Genomic DNA, 24,085 nt, shown 5'->3' with positions numbered 1-24,085 from the left:
GCACAAACACTGTAGCCAGACCGTGGCCCTTTAAGGCCTCCGGGGCCGGGAGGGGGGCAGAAGAGTTTTCCTGGTGTTGGCCAAAGTGGCCACCAGGGCAAGCTGGGGAGGGCTAGTGGCTACACAGCCCTTAATTTGAACTACTTAATTCGAACTAGGCGTTAGTCCTCGTAGAATGAGGTTTACCTAATTCGAATTAAGCGCTCCGCTAGTTCGAATTAAGTTCGAACTAGCGGTTTGTATGTGTAGCGCCTATTAAAGTTAATTCGAACTAACGTCTGTTAGTTCGAATTAACTTTGTAGTGTAGACATACCAAGGGGAACCTTATTTTGAGATACATATCAAAGGGCTGCTGGACTATATCTGGAAAACAAAGAAAGCACCATACTGTTCTACACCTAGGAAGTAAATGACCAGTGTGTTTACATTCATAAAAACAAGATTACAATCAGTCATGGTTGAAGATACTGCAAAAGGCTTTGGATGAGATACACATCTATAAGTAGCAGGCTAACCTGTAAAGTTTAGTCTCCAGAAAGCATGTTATGATTTTGTTTTATATATTTTTGTTTCCATTATCTGTACTCACCATCTTTTAAATCTTTAGTAATAGACTTATCCTTGCTTCACTATAAATATATCTAAGATCTGTGATATTAGAAAGGTACTGATCCTGAGTTGAATCATGCAAGCTGGTGTGTACTCTGTTCCGTTGGAGACAGCCACTCTGGTATTTCTGTGGATAAGAACCTGGGGACGCTGCAGGGGAATGCTTTAAAGGAACTCGGGACAGAGTTACCCTTAATGTTAACCTGAAAGGCAAAGTAAGGGTTGGTGTAGCCCAGAAGAGAATGCTTGGATAGCAAGCAAGCTGGCAGTGTTAGGAGATGACACTCAGGTAAGCACAAGCAAGTCTCCATCTTGCCCGGAGGAAGGTGATAACAAGGTGACTCAGATGCCTGAGCACTCCCAAAACCATTGTGTATAATGTTTACTTTTCCCCCTCACAGTTAACACATCCTATTCAGTAACATTATTGGGTGCGTCTAAACTGGCAAGATTATGCGCAAAAGCGACTGCTTTTGCGCAGAAACTTGCCAGCTGTCTACATTGGCCGCTTGAATTTGCGCAAGAGCACTGACGTTCTAATGTAAGAATTCAGTGCTTCTTGCGCAAATACGTATACGCTCCCGCTCAGGGATAAGCCCTCTTGTGCAAGAATACTTGTGCAAGCGGGCCAGTGTAGACAGGGAAGAACTGTTTTGCGCAAAAAAGCCCCGATGGCTAAAATGGCGATTGGGGCTTTCTTGCGCAACATCGCGTCTATACTGGCCACGGATGCTTTTGCGCAAAAGCAAATCTTTTGTGCAAAGGCACTTACTAATCTAGATGTGCTTTTGCGGAAATACTTTTAACGGAAAAACTTTTCAGTTAAAAGTATTTCTGCAAAATCATGCCAGTCTAGACGCAGCCTGTGTATTTTATCAGGCATAACCATTCAAATCCCATATACACTACCATTGAAATTATGTTATCAGTATCCATGTTCATGATTCGAATGGGTCCTTCTTGACTAACATGGACAAGTATTTCTTCAGACAGCCATATTACAGGCTATGTATGGAGCTCAGTCCACAGCATGCATTTGCAAGTAGTGTTCTTAGAATAATCTGTCCACACTTGCTAGAGTGTTTATCAGAAGCTGGGAACGGGCAACAATGGATGGATCATGAGATGATTACCTGTTCTGTTCGTTCCCCCTGTAGCCAATGAGTTTAGTTTATTATCCATTTATTATACAATGTAAGACTAATCAACATGTTATCTAACATATATACATTATGGATACATCTAGACTGGCGTGATTTTCCACAAATGCTTTTAACGAAAAAGTTTTTCTGTTAAAAGCATTTGTGGAAAAGAGCGTCTAGATTGGCACGGATGCTTTTGCGCAAAAGCACTTTTTGTGGAAAAGCATCCGTGCCAATCTAGATGCGGTTTTGTGCAAGAAAGCCCCGATTGCCATTTTCACCATGGGGGCTTTTTTGCGCAAAACGGTTCTCAGCTGTCTACACTAGCCCTCTTGCGCAAAAGCATTTGCGCAAGAGGGCTTTTGCCCGAATGGGAGAGTCATTGTATTTGCCAAAGAACGCTTTGGTGAAGCAGAACACAGCAAGAGGGGAGAGGGCAGCGGGGCGGAGCGGAGCAGGTTGCATAATTGCTCTGGCTCTCACCGCCATAGTGAGTGTGGGGGTGGGGCAAACCCTGCTATCTCCCCACGCCAGGCTCCCCTGTAATTCCCCAGCTTGCATTGCTCAGAGGAGTGGGCAGAGCAGGGATGAGTCTGAGCAGGGGCAGGAAGGGATGGGGTGGAGGCAGAACAGGGGCGGGACATGCACAAGGGGGGGTTCCCTGGGCCATGGCCTGTGGCACTGGGAGGACGGTAGCCCCAGGCCTCACACCCCTTTAGCAATGGCCCTCATTCTGAATGATCAGTCCATGGACCAGTGCTAAGATTTCCCTGATACAGTTTAGGAAGGCAGCAAGCCAGTCCCTGGTATCAAAAATGTTGAGAAACACTCTGCTAGCTAGAGGACTACAGCAGACACAGAAATACAGAGCTGTAAGCGATGTGGAACAGTTGTCCATTATTACCCCTTGATATGTCTCAATGGACTTGATGAAGTTAAAATCTTTGGGTATGTCCACACTGCATGCTTATTTCGAAATAAGATATTCTGGAATAGATATTCCAAAATAGTTTATTTCAAAATGCACTGCAGGGAAGCTTCAAAATTAGTCCGAGATAGCATGTCTACATTAGGGAAGCCTATCTCGATTTAGAGCCCCAGGAGGCACTGGGGAGGAATAAATTAGAATGGCCCTGGTAAAGGGCTATTTCAAAATAGCAGCAGTGGACTGTCTACACACGCCTTATTGTAAAATAGCTATTTTGGAATAGGCATTATTCCTTGTAGAATGAGGTTTACAGAATTCAGAATAAGCTGTCTGCTATTTCAAAATTATTTTGAAATAATGGAATGGCTGTGCAGATGCTTACATTGTTATTTTGAAATAATGCTAGTTATCTCGAAATGACGGTGCAGTGTAGATACACCCATAGAGTGGTTCTATTGGTCCTACTTACTTTCCACAGAAAAGATAATATTACCTCATGGTCAACTGTGTCAAAAGTTGCAGATAGATCTAGCATAATCAGACTTGATATTAGTTGACTGTTTAACAGGCTTAAGGAGATCCTTCCCTAGTCTTTCTAGTGCTGTCTATATGCCACACAGTGGCCCAAAGCCCAACTAGGAAGGATTAGGATAATGGTGAAAGTCTAAGACAAATGTTGCTGGAACTAGTGTATTACTATATTTTCAACACTCTGAAAAAGATCAAAGAAATTCTTGGGGCCCATTAATGTTTATCTGAGTATCATTTATGACAGATGCAGCTTCTTTTTTAATCCATGACTATTTTAATTCTTCTTTTCATATACTAGTAGCCGTATTTGCTACTTTTTATTTCTCCCTTCCCATCAATAGGATCTTACCTTCAGTTTATATTATTGGATTTCCCATTCTGCTATGTTTCTCTTTCAAAGAGCACTCTCCGTAGAAAGATTAAAAAGCAACTAAAAACACATCATCATGCAATAAACATGATAAACCAAGCTGAGTAAAGCTAAGCCAATTGCACATTCAGAGCGGGAAATAAAATATGCAGTAGATTATGAAGAATGAGAACAAAGATGTCAGTATGACAAATGCAGTGAGAAGAGCAAATACGCATATTCAAAACAACTTACAAGAAAACCAAATATGCACTAAATATAATCAAAAAGGAAATGTGAGGCTGTAGCCATTCACACTTATTGAAAACACGAGTTAAATCAATAATATGAGCAAAATGCAGTTTAAAAAGTTACATAGCGTTTTTTAATCTCCATGAAACATCTTTCAGAATTTTCTTCCTCTCATTTACAATCAATGTGCTTTTAAAAAGTTATTACACTCAGTTTCCCTGATCAAATCAATACTTACCTTGAAGTTTGTTTTAATCTTTTCTTTACTGAGGTAATGTACATTTCTGCCAGAGTAACTGGAAGAATAAAGTTGTATTACACAAAAAATGCTATAATATATTTTATGCCTGCAATTCAGAGGAGTAAAAACTGTACACAGAAAATAAGCAATGGTTAATACAGTTTAAAGATCACTGTATCCAATACACTGATAGATAGATAGATAGATAGATAGATAGATAGATAGATAGATAGATAGATAGATAGATAGATAGATAGATAGATAGATAGATAGATAGATCTGGAGCAACAGACATTTTAAAGGTGAACTGTTATAATAAAGATATCAAATGAGTAACAAAGTTCATTTTCAAAGAAGTTTAATTATAGTTTGTATAATTTTATATCCACTGCTGATTTGAAATCTTAATTTTTTTGTAAATCTTATGAAGAATTGTCACTTGACTCCTTACTCCACTGGCTAGTCAGTAGAGCCATGCACAGAAGCAGTTATTTAACCTATGTGAGAGAGAGGCAAGCGGACAGAACATTAGCACCACATACTCATATCCTACTGTGACTGACTGAAGACACAGCAGAGACTACTGTCTATATACAGACAACTCTCAGATCTACCTCTCCACTATCTCCTCCTGGCCAACTGAAAATCTCGGCCTATCTCCCTGATAAGCACATAAGAATGGCCATACTGAGTCAGACCAAAGTTCATTTAGCCCAGTATCCTGTTTTCTGACAGTGGCCAATGGCAGGTGCCCTACAGGTAATGAACAGAACAGGTTTTCATCAAGTGATCCCAGTCCTGTCATCCATTTCCAGCCTCTGACAAACAGAGGTTAGGGACACCATTCCTACCCATCCAGGCTAATAAGTATTGATGGACCTATCCTCCATGAATTTATCTAGTTCTTTTCTTTTCTGTTAAAGTCCTGGTCTTCACAACATCCTTTGGCAAGGAGTTCCACAGGTTGACTGTGCGCTGCATGAGGAAAAACTTCCTTTTGTTTGTTTTAAACTTCCTACCTATTAATTTCATTTGGTGATCCTTAGTTCTTATGTTATGGGAACAAGTAAATAACTTTTCCTTATTCACTTTCTCCATACTTGTCATGGTATCTCCTCATTGATCAACTCAAGCTCAGCATGGATAAAGCAGAGCATTTAATCTTTCCCCACACTCCAACCCCTCTACCTCCCACAGCAAACAACAGTATTTCTCATGCTCATACCCCAGGTACCATTTTCAACTTGGACCTCTCTATAGATGTCATCCCTGGGTGGAGGGTAAGGTTGCCAACCTTCTACTTTTACAAAAATTAACACACTTGCCCCTTCCCGTGTCCTGCCCCTCCTCCAAGGCCCCATCCATGCCCCTCCCTCTTCCCCAAGGGCCTACTCCCTGCTTACTCCATCCCCCTCCCTCTGTTGCTCTCCCCACCCTCCAACTCAGAGTACAAGATGTGAGATGAGGATGAGGTGTTTGGGGTGTAGGAGTGAGCTCTGGGCTGAGATTTAAGTATTTGGTGGGCAGGAGGGGGATCAGGTCTGAGGCTGGAGGGTTGGGTAGGGAACAGGGACAGGGGGGCAGGCTCCAGGTGGCACTTACCCCAAGCAGCTCTCAAAAGCAGCAGCATGTCCCCCCTCTGGCTCCAAGGCAGAATTGCACACTGCCCCATATTATTGCACACTATTCCCATAGCTCCCATTGACTGAACTTTCCAGCCAATGGGAGCCACAGAGTCAGCACTTGGGGTACGGGCAGCATGTGGAGCTCTCTGGCTGCCCCTATGCTTAGGAGCAAGAGGGCAGGGGGACATACTGCTGCTTATGAGAGCCACACGGAGCCAAGACAGTCAGGGAGTGTCCTAGCCCAGCTGCACAGCCAACCGGACTTTTAATAGCCCAGTCAACAATGCTGACTGGAGCCACCAGGGTCTTTTTATGAGCAGAAGTTCCTGTAGAAAACAGGCCACTTGCCAACCTTAGCAGATGGGGGTTCACCAATAGCTCTGTACTGCCAGGACCAAGCATCAATAATTTATTGTTGATTGCCTACAAGCAGCCCATGACTTTTACTAAACATATTCCTGACAAAATATTAACCTTACCTCCTGGATCATGATACCCCTTTCTTTGCATCCCTCCTTTTCTTTACCTGCATCAAACATAAATTACTTGTCTTCATTTCCAGTGCTCTTCACAGCCTATCCCCATGCAACTATTTCTCAATCCTTATTGAGATACTGGTTCCACCTCCGATTGACCAATAATGCCAGCTTCCATTTCTCACTTGTTAAATATGCAAACAAGCACTTCAGGCTTTTCCCCACGCTGCCCCTCCTACTTGAGAAGAGCTCCTTGTAAACATCCTCACACCTAGCTCATTATCTTCCTTCATATTACTCTGTAAAACACTCCTACTGCAAAAACTGTGATATTGGTTAGACTGCTGGTGTGCAAAGATCACAACCTACCATGCTGACTAATACTGTCTGATGGTTTCCTTGTACTCCCTTGTTTTCCGTTAAAAGCATTTTCAGAAAAGAGCATCTAGATTGGCACTAACGCTTTTCTGCAAAAGCACTTTTTGCGGAAAAGCGTCCGTGGCCAATCTAGACGCTGTTTTGCGCAAAAAAACCCCAATCGTTATTTTCGCGATCAGGGCTTTTTTGCGCAAAACACATCTGAGTTGTCTACACTGGCCCTTTTGCACAAAAGTTTTGCGCAAAAGGGACTTTTGCCCGAATGGGAGCTGCATAGTATTTCCGCAAAAAGCACTGATTTCTTACAGTAGGAAGTCAGTGCTTTTGCGGAAATTCAAGCAGCCAGTGTAGACAGCTGGCAAGTTTTTCCGGAAAAGCGGCTGATTTTCCGGAAAAACTGGCCAGTCTAGACACAGCCTTTGAGTTTCCAAAAGTCAAAGCAAATTCAACAGAACTGTGTTCAACTTCTGCAGACTTTCGAGCATTAACTCAACAATGAATTGTGGGAATGAACATGATGATACCACTGCTAAATTTTTTATTGTTTCAGGAGGTGGAGGACAGTGAAAAAAAATGCACTTCTTGGCATCATCCCAGCAACACTCAGCATGCACACCATTGATCAACAAGGAGTATGAAGACAATGAATGCAGTGATTGGGAAGCATGCAGAATTCCCATGCTGTTGCCATCAACTAGGTAACACTTTTATAATAAAGTGGCTGAAAAACCTAAGACGGGGAAATATTTGGCAACAAAAGAGTAAATATAGGGGAGACTGGAGGAGAGGTCGGGTTTACAGGATCTCAGGGGAGGAAATTGCCATGTTATACCATGGATTTTTTGGAGGGTAGGGAAGGAAGTTACTTGGTTGATGCTACTGGTGGTCAATTTGGATTGTATTTTTAATCATCTGTCACATGTGCTTGGCTGGTGGGAAGAGCAAACACTTATGTTTTATATGTCGAAATGGAATTAAATACACGAAGGAAAGAGGGGTGATAGCTGGCACATTTGCAGGATATGTATGCTGTTACAGTCTGATCGCCCTGCAGCAATGAACTTTTCCAGAGGGGACCCATAATGGAGGGGACCCATAATGGAGTTGCTTTCTCATTTGAGATTCAGAATGCAGAAAGCTACATCCTCTGTCACAGGGACCCATCCAAGTTTTGCAAGGAAGCAGCAGTGAATCATTCTGACTATTTTTAAACTTGAGAAAGCAACTCTCATATTTTGTATTTTCTACATTGCACTTGAAAGAAACTCTGTAATTTTGGAAGACAGAAAAAAAGAGAAATTTTCCACTGGCAAATCCTGTATGTGCCTTGCTACTGGCTCCAGTGAATGATAAAGAGATATTGGAAACGGGGAGCTGGATAATCCTGTTTCACTCCACCTTCAATACCTAAGCCCTGTTTCACTCCACCTTCAATAATTATGCTCTGATTAAATTATACCAGCATAATTTAAAAGAAAGGTGGCATAGTTCCTATACATAGCAAAAAAACACTCTGCCAGCTGGTGAAAAATTACTTCTGTAATGTGATGTGATGTCATCAGAGAATCAAAGGCTTCTATTTCCCTAAAGCAAAATGTCTTACACCGAGCTCTCACATCATTTTAATCAGTGGGGTTGGGGTATGCAAATGAGGTAAAGTGAAATGTAGTTCAAGAAAAAGCCTCTTGCCAAGGGGTGGAAAGGCTCAAACACAACAAACGCCTCAGTTAGGAAATGTAAACTCCTAGAAGATTGAAACTGAGAGTGGCAAATGAGTACCTTATATTCCGGTTTTAATCTTTAATTATAGGATGGATTTCTAATGAGGGGGAACATTTCTGGATAAAATTGTGTTTGGGAGGAAACACTCCCAGTAATTACTGACTCTTTCACTTTGGTGACAGCAGTTCCAAAACTGCTTGAGAAAATACCACCGTCATGTTTGGGCTTTTTTTGTATGGAATAAAACAATACTTTATATTTGCTTCAATTTGCAATTTAATGGAAATGTCAGAGTACATGCATTAGCCTTTCTACCATTTAAATGACATTACAATGCCTGTTAGGAACAAGACCAAATTGTAGAAAGTGAGCTCTTATACAGCACCTAGAACAATGGTACTGCAATCCTGACTGTAGCAGCACAAACAATTAATAATGTACACAAATCAACATAAGCAAGCCATAGAAGCAGTGATTGTGGTTGAGAAAAGAGAGAGAGAGAGAGAGAGAGAGAGAGGGGGGACAAACACATACGAGAACACAAAGTTGTAGAAAAATGTTTTATAGGACTCAGTGGCAATGGAAGGTCCCTGAAAGTGTGGGGGGACACTGGCATCCAAACTGTAGCTTCATCCCCTGCACCACCCCTTCCCCAAGACTCTGACCTCAAACTGCCCATTCCTCTCCATCAAGTCCCTGCCCCCCAATTATTCCTCTCTACCCCTGTCCCTCCCATTGCTCACCTTTATGGCCAATAAAAAGTGGGAGGACTTAGCCCTCCCTTTTAAAAATGATGGGCCATGGCCTCCAGATCCACCTTGTTCCAGTGCCTCTAGTAGAACTAAGTCAAACCAGAACAAACTCTCATCTCTTTCTCTTTCGAGGTAATTATTACCACCAGTGGAGCTGAACATTTCTTACACTCTCTGATTACACAGACCAAGCCACTAGAAGGAACAAGAAAATGATTTTTGGGTTAAGAATGTTTTTCCTTTATGAGTTATACCGCTTAAAACTCTCACATGAAAGGAAGTTGAATATACCTTTTTAATACTATCTATAAAACTACAATCAAAAACCTCTCAGTTAAAAGGACATTATTACAATTGCAAAGACAAGCACTTCAAAGTTAGGTTTGCCAGAATTAAGGTTGCCTGTGTAACCTTAACTTGGTCCTCTTGTGTGTATGCATTATGATCCAGACTTTAATTTCATGATTGCATGTAACCTTAATAATATTATTTTAATGTGGTTTTGTGCATGCAGTTTCTTTGTTTTTTTAACAAAGAAAATTGAAATAATTAGAATTGTCATCATATGACATCAAACTGACACCCTCGCCGGTGATTACCAAGTTGGAATCTATTGATCCACCACACAGTTGTCTGTCACTCGAACTCACAGAATAATTGATGGCAATAGCAGCTTGTCATCATCTAGGCTGAATAGCATTAGCAGGGGATGGGTTTCACAGGTATTTGTTGATAGAGGAATAATGAGACTCAGAAATCTTAGGCTCTGGAGGGGTGTGTGCTCTTTTGTCCATTCCTTTCCCCAAGTATGTCTCCTTCTTGCCCCTCTCCATAGCAATCCTGTCTCTGCTCCACCTACCCCAATCTCCTCATCTAGCCAGTTCATTTCCATTCCTCAGGTTTTCCTGTCTCAGTCTCTTTGCTCTGCAGTCTTAGTCTCAATCGCCTCCAAACCCCCTCACCCTAGTCCCACTTCACTTTTCCCAAGGAGATTGGGGACAAAGAGTTGGTTTCCATTCCCCAGCCCCAACTCTTTGTCCCCAATCTCCTTGCCCAACCCATCTCAGTTCCCCTCCTTCCTAGCTCTTTAGCCAGTATGGCCTCAGCCTTGGCCTTCAGTCATCCCACCCACATTCCCCATCCCCACCAGCTCCCAGTTCTAATTTCCCACCCCAGCTCCCTATTCAGTCTCAGTATTGTTGTCTCCCAAACTCCAGTTCCTTGTCCTACTCCCTTTGCCCAGCCAGTCCCAGTTCTCTCCCCACATCATGGCTCCTTCTAGGACGTTTCTCCTCCCTCGTCAACTCCTTCTCTCCACACCACTGACTCTCATTCCCAGCCATCCTTTGACACCTCACTCAGCCTTAGTCACTCCCTACCTATAGGTTCCCTGTCTCCTGATCCAGCAAGTCCCAATATCCTCCCCAAGCTCCAGTTCTATGTGACTTGTCCCAATTTACTCCTATACTTCCCCCCCTTGCATGTTAAATTCTTCTCCCTTCCGTATTTGATTTATGCAGATTCCTTCTCCATGCTTCCTGGGCCCAAATGGGCAGGGAGGTGTTCACTGTAGGCCCAGGACAGAGAGAAGCTCTTGTTCTCAGTCACGTGTTCAGACCTGTCTCCACTCGAGGCCCACCATGGCTCACAGCAGCCCCAAGCTACAGGATGTCATGCTTAGTCAATGCAATGTTCAGTGTGGACACAGTCTAACTTAGCTGTTAAAATATAGGCAGCCTCTACTAAGCATGTGCAAACTGAGATTTACCAAAGGTTTGTAACATGGCCACATTTGCGCTGATTTTCAAGAGGATGGTAAAAGGCATCTCTCTGATGCAAAGGCCACCACCCTGCCACATTTCAAATGCCTGCTCCAAAACATGGGAGCACTCGCTTTTGCCAGAAATTGTAATGTGGCCAAAACAATGTACAATATGTTTCCTAGCCTCATTCTTGCAATCAGACAGTGCTTAATTTGTGACAGGGCTTGCAAAGCCTGAGGCCAGCCCCTCTAGGCCTGGTAAATCATAACTCCAGCACCTCTGGGCTTGCTACAATAGTTATGAATGTAAAAAAAATTGCTTGAGCTACTCACTTGAGCCCCGGCACCTCTTTCATTAGAAATTAAGCCTTGTAAACAGCTGAACAGTTTGCAAACACAGTTTGCAAACAGACTTCGGCAAGGAACAGTTCAAAACAAGTTTAGCAAAGTTATGGACAACTGAAAATGGGGTTTCATAAGAGAAAGCATTGGGCAACCTTCCTAATGGGAAGTGCTAATAGATCTGGTTACAGGCCATCCTCGCTATAAGTCCAAGATACATTCCAAAACAACTTAAAGCAGGAATTTTTTTCCCCCGCAGCTGACTTACATTTGCGCAAATTGGGGTTTTTTTGTGTGCACGACTTAAGAGCAGGGAATGGGAGGACTTACAACACATCAGTTCCTACAAGCGACAATGACTTTAGTGTGGGATGGATGTATACCGGGGCAACTTATAGCAGGGATGTCCTGTATAAGCACAGTTGCAAATTTCAAGCAGAAACTGATAAAAAGCAAACGCCAACTAGAATATCGGCAATGAAAAACTAGCAAAATATTGTGGGGGTCAACTTTATGCAAAACATTGACATATACAGGGCATATCAAGGATGTTAAAAAAGAATGGATGGTCTGGTGCTTAAAGGGATTTCTTGAGACCCAAGAAATCTGGGTTTCGTTCTAGCTCTGCCACAGATGCCCTATGGCCTGGTTTATACTAGCCCAGGTAGGACGGCTTAGAGTACACAACTCCAGCTACACAAAATATATAGTGTCCACACAGCGGGAGCCCAACGGGAGCCCACGCTCCCATTGGCTTCTCTTACTCCTCACAGAAGGAGGAGTACTGAACACTGCGCGGGCTGCCCTTAGCATTCTATTTAGGGGTCTATACTGGACTCACTAAATCAAATGCTAGAAGATCTACCGCTGGAGCGTCAATCATGAGTATAGACATGCCCTGTGTGACCTTAAACAAGTCACTTGATCTTTCTCTGCCTTAGTTTCTTCATCTAGTAAATGAGGATAATAATTCCTTCTATTTCCCAAACTTTGTTTAGTCTGTCTATTTGGACTGTAAATTCTTTTGGGGATAGTGACTAATTCTTACTATGTGTGTGTCCAACACCTAGCACAAAGGGGCTCTATCATGACTGGATTATCTAAATAAATAATAATAATAAATAAATATTTTACATTAAAATATTCCAGATCCACAGGTCACTTGATTTGCTCTTGCAACAAGGAGGACAGCTCACAATGGAGGAAATGGACAAATAAAACTAGCCAGAAATTGAAAAACAAAATGGCTATTGTTCATCGTAGACCAGGACAAAACACGCACCTTTAGGGGAACAGCTCATAAAGAATTTGATAATAAAAACTGACACTTTTGGCTATAAAATCTGGATTTCAAAACTTCATATAAAAAGCAGAATGGTTCAATTAATTTGACTGCAAAAAAGAAATCTCAGTATGCTGTATCCATATTTAGACTTTTCTCTCTCAAATTCCCTTTGCAACTCCACCAGTGGTACTAATAGCAAAACCGCTGGCATGACTGCTGGCATTTTAGCTACTGTGCTGTCTAATCTTGCACAGAACAGGTCTAGGTGATGCTGGTTAAAATGTCATCTGCCTCGGGTGTGTCTTTTTTATACTTTTGCTATTGCCAGTGGCAAACATGAGAAGAAAAAAGTCTCAAATAGACATAACCAATAGACATCTAGATTTCACTAAGAGCAATCGACACCGAAACCGTTCTGTTGATTGCCTATTGTATACTGACCTTTGTTTTATCCTCCTCTGCTGTTGTAATTGTGAAAGATTCAGCCTACTGTCATTGTCATCTGCCAATGAGATACGTAGATGAGATATTACAACTACACCTGTACCTGTCTTTAATCTTACATCTTTCTCCTTTGAGCTTTTTAATTAGCTAATTAAGAAAGCTGGATCTGCGCCCTGACAGAGTTTCTCTACTTCTTTCTGTACTTTGCTAGGGGCCTGGGAAAGAATTTACTATATATTTCATTTTGTATAACAATGCCTAATAAAGAGGTACAGTAACTATAGGTTGGATCTCCCTGGTCCAGCACCCTCGGGGCCTGAGGGGTCCCAAACCAGGGAGTTTACCGGACCAGAGGAGGTCAATGCTCCGGTCAATGCTCCTTTGCTGGCTGCCTCACTCCCGAGCTTCTCTCCCTGGAGCTCCCAAGGTTGGGGCTTCCACCCTGCTGCCTGCTCGCTGCTGCCAGAGTTCCCCAGGATTCCAGCTGGGACTGCCTGGCTGCTGCTGACCCCACTGCCACTGAGGGTTCCCCGGGTTCCCTGGCCAAGGCTCCCCTGCCGCCACCAGGCCCTGCTCCCACTGGAGGTTCCCTTGCTGGGGCCATGCGGCCATCCCAGTCCCGCTGCTACTGGGGATTCCCGTTTCCCCCGCTGGAGCTCCTGGGCTGCCTGGCCCCACTGCCACTGGGGGTTCCCTATCTGGGGCAGGGGCTCCCCATTCGCTGCCTGGCTCTGCTGATTCCAGGGGTTCCCCGGTGGGGTTGAGGCTTCCCACCCTTGAAGTCTACTGATACCAGGGATTCCCTAGCGTGGCCAGGGCTCCGTTGCCTGGCCTAGCTGATACAGCGTTCTCATTGCTGGCTCCTGCTCCTGGCCTCCCAAGCTTCTTGGTCCAGCAATATCTGTGATCGGGTGCCGGACCAGAGAGTCCCCGATTTGGGAGGCTCATCCTAGCCGGCATTTAAAAATGGCGCCGGCCGGCTTTATGCAAATGAAGCCCAGGAAATTCAAATCCCGGGCTTCATTTGCAACTCCGTATGACTACATTACCCCCCCCCCCCGTTCGAACTAGAGGGGTAGTGTAGACATACCCTAGGAGTGGTTAATTCACTTGAACATTTAAATAAATGCTCCTTACTCCTCTGAAATCCTTTCCCTTTATTCACCATAGCTGCGTCTAGACTGGCATGATTTTCCGCAAATGTTTTTAATGGAAAAGTTTTCCATTAAAAGCATTTGCGGAAAAGAGCGTCTAGATTGGCACGGATGCTTTTGCGCAAAAGCACTTTTTGCGGAAAAGCGTCCGTGTCAATCTAGACGCGCTTTTGTGCAAAAAAAAACCCCGATCACCATTTTTGCAATCGGGGCTTTTTTGTGCAAAACAAATCTGCACTGTCTACACTGGCCCTTTTGCCTGAATGGGAGCAGCATAGTATTTCCACAAGAAGCACTGATTTCAGACAGTAGGAAGTCAGTGTTCTTGCGGAAATTCAAGCGGCCAGTGTAGACAGCTGGCAAGTTTTTTTCCGCAAAAGCAGCTGCAAGTTTACAAGCCTCCCAATCACATCTTACATAAGAAGCAAGTGTACTATTCCCTTAAACTGCAAATTCATAGCTTTTTAAGGTTGCTGGTGAATTAGATTCCAGAGTATACAATTTAGAGGCAAGAGAAGGCTCTTACTTCTGGTAAAGAAGTTGGTTGTGGGAGAAAACATCAGTAGAATGACTGCTGATTTGAGAGCAAAACAGTACTTGCATGTTGTAACTCAATAAAGATACTTTATCAAGCTTTGGTTGTAATGCAGCTTTGTGGGACTAGATTAGAAATGTCCTCAAGAGAGCGTAAAGTAATCTAGTTGGGGTAAGCAGCATGTCTGGACAATCTCAAGGAAGAAGCTGTAATATAACATAGCCTACAGCTCTATTGCTTTTCTTGGGGAAGCTACTGCTAGTTAAAAGGTCATTCCACAGAAATAAAATATTATCTCCATAGTCTCTAAATAGATGCCAGGGTGATTTCAGTGAAAGCCATAAATTCCCAGGTTGTTGCTCAGGAACTGGACAACGCAGTGGAAGGCCGATCAGGTGAGCTCCATGACTGCCCCTAGACACACCCGGGGGAAGGTGGTCGGTGGCAAGGGCTGCATGCTACTCTCTCAGCCTTCTTGGCCTGGGCATTGCGCAACAGCCTGTGCACGTGGGTGCATGTGGAGCACCAGTCCAGAGCACTCAGCCCCAGGAGGCTGCCATAGAGGACCCTTGTGCTCCTGCTCACAGGCCTGCCTTAAAACCGACCCCGTGGTGGGACACCCTCCCACCGTAAGCCACCACTAAGGAGGCTGGGATCCCAAACACACGCACATACAGCAGTGCCACACAGGGCACGTGGTCAAGCCTGCAGTCTCAGGACAGCATCTGCTCCTGGGCAAGCACCGTGAGGTGGAGGACACCGAGCCCCTGCTAGGGGAGCCTACTGGGAGGAGAAGGAAGTGGAGGGGACCCCAGCAACACCCCGCCTGGCAAATGGCATCTACTGCTCACACACACGTTCCCCAACACCCTACCCCGCCTCCTCCAACAGGCAGGGGTATAAGTCCTCTCCCTGCAGGATGCCGCCACTGCCAGTCCCGGTGTGTGTGTGGCACAGAGGGAAGCCAAGCCACCCCGTCGCCCCCCTCTCGCTTGCAGGCTCCCAGTCCGGCCAGCACCTTCCCATGCCTGCTTGTCCCTAGGACTTGGGGGCAGCGAGGCTTCCCCTGAGGACATCTCTGCCCCTACAGGAAAGGGCACGCTGTCTAGGCCACCGATGGCCTTGCCTCAAGCACATCGTCTTCGTCTGACCCGAGACCTTTCCGTGTCACCTCAGAGATGAGGGTAGGTTTCAGGCACCCTGTCTCCCAGGATGACTGCCCTTCTCTTTGATCCTCACAGCTGGAGAAGCTGCAAGTGAGATGCCTGCATCACCTCCCGCACCAGCCTCTCAACCCCATGGGAGCTGCCACCGCAGACATGCCCATGAGGACTTGGAGCAGGAGCACATTGCCGTCCTTCATGCCCTGCAGCAGTCTCTGGAGGCGGACATGGAGATGCGCCGCACCCTCTGGCAGGAGCTCTTGCAGCAGGCCCAGAGTCCGGACCATGTGTGTGGCTTACACCTCTGCCGTTGACTACCTGATGGCCACTCCTGCCCCAGCTCCTGCCCCACCAGCTTCTTCCCTAGCCCCACCCCTATGGCTGCTGAAGGCCCTGCACATGAGGCAGTGGGACCACCTGAGGAAGGCACCACTCCCAGCCCGATCCCTGACCTCTTCCTTCCCCCTCCTCCCTCCTCTCAGATTCCTTCCCCAGTTACATTTCCTCCTAATTAAGCAAAAAATACAGTTTGTTTAAAAAAACAAAAGGTCTGCTTTATTGTATCAATATGGGAAGGGAAGGGAAGGAAGGAGAAAGGAAGGGTGTGGGAGGAAAGGCACAGAGGAGCAATCAGAGGCCCCTTGTGGGGAGGCCCAGGGCAGAGTATCCCTGGGGTCCTTGAGTGAAACTCTCCTTCAGAGCCTCTCGGATGCACTTCCCTTATCCTTGTGAAATGAGGGTTACCATAATTCAGAGTAAGAAGTCCTCCAGCTGGACATTATTTTGAAATAAAGGCTTGTAGTGTAGATGCACTCTTTGTTATTTCAGAATAACATCAGTTATTCCGAAATAACGCTGCTGTGTAGACTTACCCTAAGAGAGCACTGCAAGGCAGACATCTCACTGACGAGTCATTCTTCCACAGTTTGGTTGCTTTATTATTTTCTGGTGCAGCTGAGTGAAATTAACTGGTGCATTTCCATACTTAGTAGAAGCAAGGAGCTACAAGGAATTCCTGAGGAGTAACTTCCCTGTGCAATGTATGAGATTTTTCATCTCCTAAATAGTCATTTAATTATCATTCTGATACCAATTTTAAAAATTAACCCTCCCTAGAATACTTATAGCCCTGCAGCTCTGAAATCTTACTACCTCTTTCCAGAGCAACTTCATTCATTCTCCCCTGGGGGAGAATTTTACAATTGCCCTGGAAACATGGGAATGCCTTGGGACAGAGAAGTACAGGCCACCACAGATGTCCTAAGGGAGTGTTAGCCACCACTCCCTGATGGATACCTGGCACAACCACCACCTAGACCCCACCACCTTCATGTATGTTGATGTGGAGGACACTACACAACCCCCATATCTGTATGCAGGTGGCGGAGTCCCCCATAGCATACATGAAGATGGTCCTGGCTGATTCCACTATACTTGGAGACCTCCTGGACTATGATCAGAGAGTGTGAATCCAGTGATGCCTCTGGTGGGCCAGTCTAAACTCTGATGCCTGGTTCCATAGCAACAAGGAATATCAGGTGGCGGCTCTTCCCTGGAGCTGTGAGCAGAGATGTGCACCTGGCACATTTCACAAGCTCCCCAATACTTGTTCTTTCTGCTTTGAGAGGGAGACCCTGGTTCACATCTACCAAAGTTGAAGCCCCCTTGTCCAGCACTTTTCTCTGAACCTCCTGATCCTTGCATACCCTATCATGGCTTTGCAAAGTTACAGACATCCTTGTCAAACTCCTGGCACTGGCCAAGATGGCCATCCATCACACTAGAAATATGAAGCTGGATAGAGGGTACTTTGTGACTCTGGGGTCTATTTCCAGTCCCCTGTCCACTTACATCTCCAGACAGAGTTCCTTTGGGAAGCATCCACGGACTCTTTAGATTTCTTGAAGGAGAAGTGGGTGCTGTCTAGGGCTCTCTGCTTAGTATTCACTCCTGGTTCCCTGATTTTTACCTTTGATTTAATTCCTATTTCTGTTATCCCCTGTAACCAACTGCCAACTGGATTCTGACCATAGTAGTTCCTTCCCCTTTATTGGGGGGAGAGCCTTTAATTATGGAAAGGTCTAGACCTGTGTTGTTCAACACACTAGCCACCTGTGGCTATTTGGCTGGTTGAGTGTGGCTATAATATGGCTAGTTTGCTATAGCATTTTCAGAATAAAGTACCTAGTTCACTATAGCAGTAGCCACTATAAGGGTGTGTCTTTACAGCAAAGTTATTTTGGAATAACTGCCATTATTCCGAAATAACTATGCAAGTGTCTATACAGCAATTCCGTTATTTTGAAATAATTTTGAAATAACGGATGGCTTATTCCGACTTCTGTAAATCTCATACTATGAAGAATAATGCCTATTCCAAAATAGCTATTTTGAAATAAGGCTTGTGTAAATGCTCCACTGCTGCTATTTCAAAATAGCTGCTCACCAGGGACATTGAATACTGTGTACAGATGTGGTCTCCTCACCTCAAAAAAGATATTTTGGCCTTGGGAAGGGTTCAGAAAAGGGCAACTAAAATGATTAGGGGTTTGGAACAGGTTCCATATGAAGAGAGGTTAAAATGACTGGGACTTTTTAGTTTAGAAAAGAGAAGACTGAGGGGGGATATTATAGAGGTCTATAAAATCATGAGTGGTGTGGAGAGGGCGAATAAAGAAACGCTATTCATTAATTTCCATAATAGAAGAACTAGAGGACACCAAATAAAGTTAATGGGTAGCAGGTTTAAAACTAATAAAAGAAAGTTCTTCTTCATACAGCATGTAGTCAACCTGTGGAACTCCTTGCCAGAGGAGGCTGTGAAGGCTAAGACTATACCAGAGTTTAAAGAGAAGCTAGATAATTTCATAGAGGTTAGGTCCATAAAAGGCTATTAGCCAGGGGATAGAAATGGTGTCCTTGGCCTCTGTTTGTCAGAGGCTGGAGAAGGATGGCAGGAGACAAATCGCTTGATCATTGTCTTCGGTCCACCCTCTCTGGGGCACCTGGTGCTGGCCACTGTTGGCAGACAGGATACTGAGCTAGATGGACCTTTGGTCTGACCTAGTACGGTCGTTCTTATGTTCTTATTCTAAGTTATTCCTCCTGGGGCTCTAAATCAAGCTAGCATGTCTACATTAGAGGAGCCTGCCTCAGACTAATTTTGAGGCTTCCCTGAAGTGTAGACATTCTATTTCGAAATAAGCTATTTCAGAATAACTATTCCAGAATAGCTTATTTCAAAATGAGTGCTGTGTAGATGTAGCCAGAGTGGCTACTGCTTCAGATCTGGTTGGACACCACGCATCTAGACCCACTTGTCCCAGTATTTCAAACAATACACCCTTGATTTCATTTCATGAGCCCCATGATGATATATGGGGGGAAGGGACTATCTAGTCCTCATGAGGACAAATAGCAAATGAGCAGTGGGCCCTGGAAAGTCAGGGATGGTAAGTAAAGAGTAGAGCACATGTGCAGGGTCAGGTTAAGGCAATCTGCGGTTGTAGACACAAAATAACATGGGGGTCCTGGTTGGTTTCACTCACACAGCCCAGCCCCTAATCTCATGGCTCTAACTCAGAGAGGAAGTGGTAGTTGACCCATCCCTTCCAAAAGAGGCAAAGGAAACAGCATAGGGCTCCCTTTTTCCCCCTCACCAGAAACCTAAGCAAGGGCACTGTCTCATTTTCTGACAATGCAGGGTGACAGCCAGCAGCCATCCTACTACTTAGCTAAGCATCCAGGGCACATCTGCTTATGCAGGTGAGCTGAATCCACTCTACTTTTCTCCTTCTACACACAGACTGGCTGGCTGTGTCTACACTGGGCCACTTATTCCAGAAAAGCAGCCGCTTTTCTGGAATAACTTGCCAGCTGTCTACACTGGCTGCTTGCTTTTCCGGAAAAGCAATGACGATCTACTGTAAAATTGTCAGTGTTTTTCCGGAAAAACTATGCTGCTCCCGTTCGGGCAAAAGTCCTTTTCCGGAAAAACTATTCTGGAAAAGGGCCAGTGTAGACAGCACAGTAGTCTTTTCTGCAAAAAAGCCCCGATCGCGAAAATGACGATCGGGGCTTTTTTCCAGAAAAGCGCATCTACATTGGCCATGGACGCTTTTCCGGAAAAAGGGCTTTTCTGGAAAAGCATCCTGCCAATGTAGACGCGCTTTTTCCAGAAATACTTATAATGGAAAACTGTTCCATTTTAAGCATTTCCGGAAAAGGGTGCCAGTGTAGACACAGCCGCTGTGTCTAGACTGGCCACTTTTTCCGGAAAAGCAGTTGCTTTTCTGGAAAAACTTGCCAGCTGTCTACACTGGCCGCGTGAATTTCCGCAAAAGAACTGATGATCTCATGTAAGATTGTCAGTGCTTTTATGGAAATACTATGCTGCTCCCGTTCGGGCAAAAGTCTTTTTCTGAAAAACTTTTGCGCAAAAGGGCCAGTGTAGACAGCAGAGATTTGTTTTGCGCAAAAAAGCCCCGATCACGAAAATGGCGATTGGGGCTTTTTGCAGAAAAGCGCGTCTAGATTGGCCACGGACGCTTTTCTGCAAAAAGTGCTTTTGTGGAAAAGCGTCCTCATAGACTTTAAGGTCAGAAGGGACCATTATGATCATCTAGTCTGACCCCCTGCACACTGCAGGCCACAGATTCTCACCCACCCCTCTTAGAATAATCCTCTCACCTATGTCTCAGATATTGAAGCCTTCAAATTCTTTGAAGGCCCCAAGATGCAGATAATCCTCCAGCTGTGATCTGTGCCCCATGCTACAGAGGAAGGCGAAAAACCTCCAGGGCCTCTGCCAATCTACCCTGGAGGAAAATTCCTTCCCGACCCCAAGTATGGCGATCAGCTAAACCCTGAGCATGTGGGCAAGACTCACCAGCCAGACACCCAGAAAGTTCTCTATAGTAACTCCTATCATCCCTCCATTGACCTATTTCTCACTGATAATGAATGGTCAATTAGTTACCAAGATCATGTTCTCAAACCATCTCCTTATCATAGAATCATAGAACTGGAAGAGACATCAGAAGTTTATCAAGTCCAGCCCCCTGCTCTAGGCAGGACCAATGCCATCTAAATCAACCCGGCCAGGGCTTTGTCAAGCCGGGACTTAAACACCTCTAGGGATGGAGACTCCACTACTTCCCTAGGTAACCCATTCCAGTGCTTCACTACCCTCCTAGTGAAATAGTTTTTCCTAATATCCAACCTGGATCTCTCCCACCATAACTTGAAACCATTGCTCCTTGTTCTGCCATCTGTCACTACTGAGAACAGCCTCTCTCCATCCTCTTTGAAACCTCTCTTCAGGAAGTTGAAGGCTGCTATCAAATCCCCCCTCACTCTTCGCTTCTCCAAACTAAACAGACCAACTCCTTCAGCCTCTCCTCATAGGTCATATGCTCCAGCCCCCTAATCAGTTTGGTTGCCCTCCGCTGGACCCTCTCCAATGCGTCCACATCCTTTTTGTAGTGGGGGGCCCAGAACTGGACACAATACTCCAGATGTGGCCTCACCAGTGCCGAATAAAGGGGAATAATCACATCTCTGGATCTGCTGGCAATGCTCCTCTTAATGCAACCTAATATGCCATTAGCCTTCTTGGCTACAAGGGCACACTGTTGACTCACATCCAGCTTCTCATCCACTGTAACCCCCAGGTCTTTTTCTGCAGAACTACTACTTAACTGGTTGGTCCCCAGCTTGTAACTATGCTTGGGATTCTTCCGTCCCAAGTGCAGGACTCTACACTTGTCCTTGTTGAACCTCATCAGATTTCTTATGGCCCAATCCTCCAATTTGTCTAAGTCACTCTGGACCCTCTCTCTGCCCTCCAGCATATCTACCTCTCCCCCTAGCTTAGTGTCATCCGCAAACTTGCTGAGGGTCCTGCCAATCTAGACGCGCTTTTCCGAAAATGCTTTTAACGGAAAACTTTTCCGTTAAAAGCATTTCCGGAAATTCATGCCAGTGTAGACGTAGCCACTATGTCTAGGCTGCAGCTTTTTTTCAGAAAAAGGTATGCAAATTGCACTCTGCAATTTGCATACGTTTTTCCGATTGTTTTTTTGGAAGAGGCTTTTCCAAAATTTGGCCCATCTATACTGGGCCAAATTTTGAAAAAAACCTGTTCTTTCGGAAGAACCCTCAGGGCTTCTGAAAGAGCGCATCTGCTCTTCCACAAAAAATGTCCAAAGACCAAATATAGTCGCTGGACATGGCGGAGTTTTTCTGGGATACCTCTGGTATCCCGGAAAAACTCCATAGTCTAGACATAGCCACAGAGTCCTCTGCAGGGGAAATGCTGGTGGGCCCTACAAAAGAAGAGGGCTTTGATTTTAACATCCCATTGAGGGCTGATGAGAGACAGGTAAGGTTGGGAAACCATTCTAACACTGCCCCAAGCTGAGGTAGGCCTTCAAAACTTCTGTAATATCTGTGTAAATAAAGCAAGAGGGGATAAGGATCCAGCTAACATGATGTACTGAAGCCCTAAATTTCTCTGGATGAGCCTGATTGTAATGCCAAGGGCAGTTCACTCCTCTCAGAGGGTATGTCTACACCACCCTCCTAATTCGAACTAGGAGGGTAATGTAGGCATACCGCACTTGCAAATGAAGCCCGGGATTTGAATTTCCCGGGCTTCATTTGCATGAAGCCGGCCGGCGCCATTTTTAAATGCCGGCAGTTCGAACCCCGTGCCGCGCGGCTACACGCGGCACGGAGTAGCTAGTTCGGATTAGGCTTCCGAATGAGGAGTACAGCTAGTTCGGATTAGGAAGCCTAATCCGAACTAGCTACTCCGTGCCGCGTGTAGCCGCGCGGCACGGGGTTCGAACTGCCGGCATTTAAAAATGGCGCCGGCCGGCTTCATGCAAATGAAGCCTGGGAAATTCAAATCCCAGGCTTCATTTGCAAGTGCGGTATGCCTACATTACCCTCCTAGTTCGAATTAGGAGGGTAGTGTAGACATACCCAGAGCTATTGTTCCAGACTGCCTGCAGATGTCACTGCATTTATTACACCCAGGTCACATTTTTCAGGCTTTTCTTTGCAACTGTGAGAGCTAGACATTTTTTTATTTTTAAAAGGAAATCTAGGATGGTAATGTAATCAGATGACTTCAGAAGCAATAGCACTAGCGTAGGCTTGTAGTGTCGATACCAGGGCTACTCAACATGCGGCCTGGCCCACAGGTTTGCGGCCCACAGTGCAGTTTGAGTTTACACGGGGTTCAACACGCAGCCCACAGGTAGGATCCTTTGAACATGGCCTCTACTGGGAACATGCTCCACAGCAATGAGGCATCTTCCAAGCTGGGTGAGCACTGAAAGCGGATGGGCTGGCTGGAACAGGGAGAAGGTGCCGGGAGCACCGGGGCATTGTGGGAAGTGCTGGCTGCTTAGCCTTGTGGGAAGAGCCTGAGAGGTGCTGGCTCACACTGGCCACATTCAGGGCTTAAGGCTCAATCTTTGTATTCATGCCCATCAGTAAGAAAGAAGCTATTTGCATATATTTGCACATATATGCAACCATACTTAAGCTGCAGCCCTCGGCATGTGCTGTGAGTAGCATTGTGGCCCCAAGGGGGTTCCAAAGTTGAGTCGCCCTGGTATATACCTTAAGGCTACGTCTACATTGCGCATTCTTGTGTAAGAAGATATGCAAATGAGGTGCAGCGATGAATATCACTGTGCCTGATTTGCATACATAATGAGCCATCATTTTGTGCAAGGGGCTTTTGCGCAAGAAGGAGCAGTCTACAGTGCTCCTTCTTGTTCAATAACCCCCTCTTGCACAAGAGCTGTTCTGCCTGTACACTGCTCCTTCTTGCACAAAAGCCCCTTGTGCAAAATGGCGGCTCATTAGGTATGCAAATGAAGCACGGTGATATTCATTGCCGCACCTCATTTACATATCTTCTTGCACAAGAATGCGCAATGTAGACGTAGCCTAATAGATTTTGAAGACAGAAGGGACTGTTATGATTATCTTCTGTGATTTCCAGCATAACACATACCGTAAAATTTCATCAAGTGATTCCCACATGAAGTCTATATATGGAGGAGGCAGCTGCTATAAAGTAATACCATCAACAAAGTAAGTATCTGTGTTAATGGGTATAATATTATTTACTTAACGTTAATGTGCGCTTACAACCGTTCTATTTTATTAGTAGGAGCAGGTGAAGCCCCATGGGTATGGGTGGAGAATGGTATAAAAAATACTTGTTAAATAAATGCAATGTACTGTTAGATTAAAATATTTTATTGTACAAAGTTAAACATTTATTTTTCAAGAAGCTGTTCCGGGCTCTGCATTAGTCCTTCGGGAGAGAAGGAGGCTGTGTGCCACGCAGAGCCAACAGTAGTAAAATATTTC

The 24,085-nt window shown here is 44.9% G+C and overlaps 1 long non-coding RNA gene across 1 annotated transcript in view; it reads left to right on the top strand.

Moving 5' to 3' along the window:
• LOC112546247 (uncharacterized) overlaps positions 1 to 7,256 on the top strand; it is a 29,564-nt gene extending 22,308 nt beyond the window's left edge. The window contains exon 5 of the long non-coding RNA XR_012901879.2: positions 7,083 to 7,256. This is a non-coding gene — a long non-coding RNA (uncharacterized LOC112546247). The remainder of the gene's footprint in view (positions 1 to 7,082) is intronic.
• The last annotated feature ends 16,829 nt before the right edge of the window (positions 7,257 to 24,085 follow it).

This window comes from Pelodiscus sinensis, chromosome 2 (genome assembly GCF_052426305.1).
Source record: "Pelodiscus sinensis isolate ZL-2025 chromosome 2, ASM5242630v1, whole genome shotgun sequence".
NCBI lineage: Eukaryota > Metazoa > Chordata > Testudines > Trionychidae > Pelodiscus > Pelodiscus sinensis.
The sequence above is the reverse complement of the archived record's forward strand: the minus strand, read 5'-3'. Positions and strand labels throughout refer to the sequence as shown.